This window comes from Hemiscyllium ocellatum, unplaced genomic scaffold (genome assembly GCF_020745735.1).
Source record: "Hemiscyllium ocellatum isolate sHemOce1 unplaced genomic scaffold, sHemOce1.pat.X.cur. scaffold_427_pat_ctg1, whole genome shotgun sequence".
Taxonomy (NCBI): Eukaryota; Metazoa; Chordata; class Chondrichthyes; order Orectolobiformes; family Hemiscylliidae; genus Hemiscyllium; species Hemiscyllium ocellatum.
Window position 1 is genome coordinate 96,921 of NW_026869048.1, and position 7,162 is coordinate 104,082.

The 7,162-nt window shown below is 42.8% G+C and overlaps 1 non-coding gene across 1 annotated transcript; it reads right to left on the bottom strand.

Annotated features, from left to right (window-relative positions):
* Positions 1–1,288: 1,288 nt before the first annotated feature.
* Positions 1,289–1,370, bottom strand: trnas-gcu (transfer RNA serine (anticodon GCU)). Its single transcript has one exon. It is a non-coding gene; the product is annotated as a tRNA-Ser (tRNA).
* Between the last annotated feature and the right edge of the window lie 5,792 nt (positions 1,371–7,162).

Here is a 7,162-nt window from a genome sequence, read left to right on the forward strand (position 1 = left end):
TGGTGGGAACTCCCAGCCGGCTACCCCAATGCTCGCTGGTCCATGTGAGCAGACGCTGCTCCAGATGAGGTGGGAGCTCCCAACCCTTGCAACTCACACACTTCTATACCAACTTGGAAATAGTGCCCACTGACTATTTCCACCATTGGAGCCATTGGTGGAATATCCGCAACATGTGAATTTAATGTCATTTTTCGGCAGCACCGAATCATTACTTCCAAAAGACATTCTTTCTTAAATATTGTTTATCATGTGCGTATTGCAGTCAATCCGAAGTTAGATCATGGTGCTAATTGATGTATGCTCAATAAAAATTACATCATATTTTTCATGTTGAGTAACTGCTACTTAGCAAGGGCAATGTTTGTAATGCAATCACACTTTTATTCCAGGTGAGGGAATGTGGTTTGTATTATTTAAAATGAACTTGTCCACTGTGTACAATGATGAAATGGATCTCAATTTCAAAGAAAACTTGGTTATGTTGTCATCCATCTTGACATGTGGTGTCCTCTTCTTTCAACTACACGGGTATTAGAACGAAACGTCTATTAATGACATGCGTATAAAGACACATTCAATCATTTTTCGTGCTAATGCTGCATGAATTTGCGATTATTGATCCACAGTTTAGGTTCAGTCCCTGCAGTGAACATGCTACTTCTCCAGTTGTTCATTGTTCAATGTGATGCATCCAGTATGTGCATAACGTTTTGGAGCTTGCTTCCCACATCTTGTGTTTATCTGTGTCTTGTGTCCAGCCTTCATCAATTGCGACAGCAACGGGCGAGGGAGAGACCAATGTGTAAGTCTCTCCGTATCCATGCATGGCACCCATATCTGCATTTCTCTACTGTGCATTTATAGCCAGTTCTCGGTGCCCCAACCCCCACGCCCTGCCCCTTTTGAAATATTTCCATTATTTTGTGTTGTCGCGCTGTACTCTTCTCACCAAGATGAATAACTTCTACTCAACCTGCTCCAGATTTCATTTGACAAAACAGTCATTAAGAATCCCATTACATAAACATGCCCTTCGCATATCTTGTATTTTGGTTTTCCTGGATCTCTTTCATATGATAAAAGGTCACAGCAGCTTGACATGAAAAAGAAAATCGCGTTACTTTTCATTATCCCAATGCGATCTACGTTTCAATGCAGTTTAAGCAACTTACTCAAATTATTCTTTGGGATTTTATAATAGCGTCGATGCATATAAATTGACCATTGGAGTTCCAATTTCAATAAGACAGGCGTGAGCATGCAAAAATAGCAACTTCGAAAACGGCGATGAGAGTGGGATTCGAACCCACGCATGCAGAGCACAATAGATTAGCAGCCCATCGCCTTAACCTCTCGGCCACCTCGTCACATATAATAGCAAGTGTATGAAGTTATGAATAAGTGAATTGCGTAAATTATGCAGAACAGCAGATATTTCTCCCTGGTCTGGTGAAATGCTAAATCGCACAGTACAGTCCCAAGACTATGGTCTGGCCTCTGGGTTGTGGGGCAATGGCATTCCCACTGTGACACTCTGCTCACAGTGATCTGAACAAAAATGAAGAAAAGACAATGAAACAAAGTCTGTTGAATTCTGTGAAGATTTGAAGTCAACGGAATGAAGAACCCGAGAAAGCAGGACGTGTTCCTTCAAGAAAGAGTTGGATATAGCTCATAAGGATAGTGGACTCAAGGGTTATGGGGATAAGGCAGGAACAGGATACTGATTGAGGATGATCAGCCATGATCATAATGAATGGTAGTGCTGTTTCGAAGGGCAGAATGGCCTACTCCTGCACCTATTGTCTATTAAATTGCCTGTGAGGAATTGTTTTCCAGACTGGAGGAGAGTGTATAGTGCTCAATGTCATTATTCAGAACACCTTTCTTCTGCTCAGATGTTTTTGACAAGCACTTCTGTACAGAACAGACACTTTCAAAATCCTAAATAAGACTAAACAGACAATTGAATTCAACAATGCAAAAACCTTGATCTGTATCATTTTCCTGGGTCATGCAACACCAAGTATGATCACAGCAACACAGTGAGCAAGTGTCAGTACGAAAATTAGTGCAGTGCCAGAGAGAATGCTGGGAGCAGCAGTTGACACGCGGGGAAGTGCATTTCCCACAACAGGAACACTACCAAAAAGCGGACTGTGGTGGAAGAATTCAGAGCGGTTTTACACTTTGGAATTTGATACCAGAGACACAATGGAGATCTGTCATTGAGTCTGTTAAAGATGAAGATTTTAAGATTTCTACAGATGAAAAATGAAATAAAATGTTCATTGGTTAGTGAAGGCAAATGTTGCAATTATATATTTCAAAAATCTACCCATCTTTGCAATGAGTAGCTCACCATTTTCCTCACTCGGGGTCCGAACCACTGGTGAAGATGAACGTTTAATCCCTGTTACTTGCCATGGAATCAGAGAACTTCCGTTTCCCAAACGTTAAGGTACAACCAGGCATGTGGAGGTAGGCATAAATGCGTTGCTCCTGTGATGCAGGTGACAGTGCATGGTATCTCTGTGCCAGTATAGTGGGCTGTGTTGTGCTGAAGTTTTAAGTTTGAGCCTCACATGGAGCAGCTTCAATTATTCATTGTCTTGAGGGGTCCGGATAGAAGGTGATATTGAGCAAAGACAAGTTTATGGGAAAATACCCGTGTTTGTGAATTGAGAAATGACCTTTTCTGGATAATGACTCCTTGATCAACAAACATACTGCAAGTATTTAAAACGTGAAGAGACATGTGTGGAGAGAGAGCCAAATGTGATTGTTCAGCAGGTGGATAACTTGTCTCTTGTGCATTGCTTTACATTTCGGGAAAATAAATGTTGAACTGGTTTCATGTTACGCATTTTGTTGCAAAGTCGCAAAGGTTATTGCAATAATCAAAAAAGAAAAATCACATAGGACCGTTTGAATATTGTATTGAATTGAATTTTGGCCTGAGCATATTTTATCTTCAATGGCGTGCTGCAGAGAAGTACAGAGGGTTAACAATACAATAGGACAGAGACTTCTTGGTGCATTTCTTGGGTGGAGTAAAGAATGTACGAAATATACATAACATCATGTGAATGTGGTCGAATCTTTAAAGTAGGTGTTGCGTCTCCAAGTGACGATTCAATTCCCACTCATTAGGGTATAACTTCTGTCTCCAGTTATTTTAGGATTCAGCTCCATTTACAGAGTTTCACCTTGAATAATACGCCTCACTGTACCAATCCATGAATGTTATTTACTCCATCTTAATCAGTTCTACGTGTTTATGAAATGTCTTTGTGTCTGAAGTCAACCAAATTCGAAATTGTTAGGCAACCACACTGACTTTCTGTCAATGGTAAATTCCCTCCTTGTATGTTTGTTCGTGCATCTTTTAAAACACTGTGAAATCAGCTTCTACGTTTTATTTCTGGAAAGTCGTTCACGATTTAACCAACTCTATTGATTGGAAGAAACTCTCATTCAAACCTTTCTTAATCATTCACTAATGGTTTTGAAGCACTAACTAAAGTTTTTGATTCACACGAAAGAGGGGATTTCCCTGATTTAGTCATTCAAACCTCACGTTATGTGAAAATCTCATTTGTTGACTTCAAACTTGTATGTTTCTGCTCCAGCATTTCCAGATCTCGTGAATAAACTCCCTCATTCTTTCCATAATCCCGGTTGTATCCTTTCTGATATTCTTATGTCTCAGTAAACAACGTCACTTGGCTTTCTAATATCTTGCTATCCAGGAAACAGCGTCGGTGTCCTTTCTAATCTCTTTACATGTTTCTGGTGGAGAATGAGGACAAGGATTACACACAATGCTCCCACTGAGGGTGACCTGAAGATTTTACAGTTACGCTATGAACTCTTTGCTTTCTAAATATGACGTCACTATGTATAAACTCCAATAAGGTAAATTATTATCTATCCAGTTCATGAACATCATCTCCGTAGGATCGAAAATTATCTATCACTCCCTTTATTCTTCCACGAAATGTTTGAAAGGTTTTTAAGGCCAGCATCTCTAACCCCCCGTGCCCTGAGTGAGCCTCAGCTATTTCTAAAGCCGACTCAAGTTCAAATACTTCATCGTGTGTCTCCAGTCATTCCAGTGCAGACTGGTTTTGGACAGTAAATGTCATCACCAAAGGCCACCGTGGATCTGAAACCAAAAGTTTTCATAGAGTAATTGTCGTAGCTATTGTGTGTCGTATGTCCATGTTCTTTTTCAATGTGTTCATCATTTCATGGGTCCCTGTATTGAATTCTACTGCATGATTAATTTATGAGTGGAGACATTCCCTTCACCACTCATTCAAAACTCCATGGAACATTGAATGATTTTACTCACGCTTCCAGGGGACAGTCCTGCCATTACTGGGATGGATCAGTGAACATTCCAGACGTATTCTTGAAGGCAAGGATTTCCTTCTCCAGTTTAGGGGATCATTACAGCACTGAATCCCATGTGTGTGTTCATTAAAACCAAAACAGTTGCAGCAAGACTTTAAAAGTAAGATTTGGCAATCTGCTTGCATTGGCTGTCCTAAAAATTACATTCCACATTGTGATATGTTTGTGGATGAAAACACTTTCTGAATCTGGAGCAATTAAATTTCAATTTAGTCAAAAAATTGTCATTCACTGTTCTCTCTTTCCCTTTCAGTTTCCCGTTTAATATCCTGTATTCTCTCAGTTTATCTTACGTTTTGAACAATTTCAAACAATCTCGCTCCTAATTATCAATCCTAGAGAATGCCACAATTTTGTCAATTTATATGCAGTGCAGCTGTAGGGGGCGGTGAACAAGTGGGAAGGCATTGGTCAAGAGAACCAAATAAAAGTAGCTGGCTGGTAAAGTCTGACCATTCCATCGCAGTCATATTTAAAAGATTTAACGTAATCTTTAGCCAAATTATATTGGCAGAAAAGAAGAAAACGTAAATGAAAAAAATTGCCGATGTTGAAAATCAAACAAAAGCAGTCGATGCTATAATATTTCAGGACGTCTTGCAGCATCTGTGGAGAGACGGACCCAGTGGATGTGAAACGTTAACTGTGATTCATCTGCACAGATGTTGCCTGTTCACCTGAGATTTTACAGCAATATCTGTTTTTGTTTCAAATTGGCAGATTTTGTCATAGTTCATGAGAACAGTGTCCTCGAGCATCAAACAGACAGCGTGTACCTGATAGAGTGAAATGAGACAATAACAATGAATGAGTAACGAGTGTTGTACTGGAAAAGCACAGCAGGTCAGGCAATATCCGAGGAGCAGGAGAATGGACGACTTAGGCATAAGCCATTCATCAGGAATTAGGCTCGTGAGTCGGGCAGAGGGACAAAGCTGAAGCCAGGTGCCCACTCGCAGGAACCTCCTCCTACTGACCCCGATCACAAACTCACCTCCCATCACCAAGCCATCAACTCCCAGACTATCCACAATCTCATCACCTCTGGGCCTCTCTCATCCACAACCTCCAACCTCATTGTCCGTGAACCATGCACTCCCCGATTCTACCTCCTTTGATTCACAAACCTGATTTCCCCAGTCGACCTATTGTCTCAGCCTCCGCCTCTCCCATCTGAATCATCTCTTCCTACCTCGTCACAATCTTACTTACCCAGTCCAGGAAATGTGCATTAATATTCGTGACACCCCTGTGCACTTCACCTCCTCCATGAACTTCGTTTCCCTGGCCCCCAACGTGTCATCTTCACCATGTACATCCAGTCCCTGTACAAATCCATCTGCCATGGCAGAATCTGCAAGCCTTCCATTTCTTAATCTCACACCATCCCAACCAGTACCTTTCCACAGACATCCTCATCCACCTGGCTGAACTAGTCCTCACAATCAACAACTTATCTTTCCAATCTTCCCACTTCCTCCATCGGAACGGGTAGCCATGGGTATCCGCATGGGACCTTGGTATGCCTGCCTGTTTGTCAGATGCGCGAAACTGTCCATCTTTCGCAGTTACTCAGGCACTATCCTCCGCCTGTTCCTCTGCTACATCGATGAATGCATTGGCGCCACTTGGTGCTCCAACGAGGAGCTTGAATAGCTCACCAACTTTAACAACAGCTTCCACCCCGACTTCAAATTTACCCGGATCATCTTGGCAACTTCCCTCACCTTCATGGACCTCTCCATCACCGTCTCTGGCGACTGACTAATTATAGATATATACTACAAGCTCACGTACTCCCACAGGTATCTAGACGACATCTCCTCCAACCTTATCTCATGTAAAAACTCCATTCCTTATTCCCAATTCCTCCGCCTCCACCACATGTGTTCCCAGGATGACCAATTACACTCAGAAAGACACAGTTGGTCTCCTTCTCGCACCATCATAAATTGCCTTCTCACGTGGTTGACAACACCGTCCAGCGCATCTCCTCCACTTCACACACCAAGACCGTTAAACCCCACGCCACTCAACGCAACAAAGACAGAACCGCCTGGTGCTCATCTTCCACCTAACCAACCTACGCATTAAACGCATCATATCCTGCCACTGATGCCACCTCCAAATAGACACCACCACCAGAGATATATTTCGTTACCCAGCCCTGCCAGTATTCCCAAAAGACCATTCCCTCCACGAACCCCTCTTCATGTCCACATTTCCATCTACCAGACCACAACCCTCTAGTGGCATGTTTCATTGCCACGAAAGGAGTGATGAAACTAGCACCCACACCATTCCCCTCATCTCCAACCAAGGCCCGAAGGGATCATTCCACATCCGTTAGAAATTCACCTGCACAGCTACTAATGTCATCTCCTGCATCCGTTGCCCCTAGTGTGGTCTCCTCTGCATCAGGGAGACAGGACACCTTCCTGCATATCAGTTGCGACAACATCTTTGGGAAACCTGCACCCACGAACTTCACCGTCTCGTGGCTGAACACTTCAGCTCTCCCTCCTCCCTCGTAAAAGACATGCAGGTCCCGGACCTCCTCCACTGCCAAACCTTTACCACCCAACGCCTGGAGGAGGAACGCTACACATTCTGGCTTAGGTCCTCGAACAGCACACGGGATAAATGTGAGTTCGAACAGTTTCGTCATTTACCCTCCCCCAAACACAAGCCTTCAACTTGCCACCGCCCTCTCGACCCATTCCATCACTGCCACTTCTGA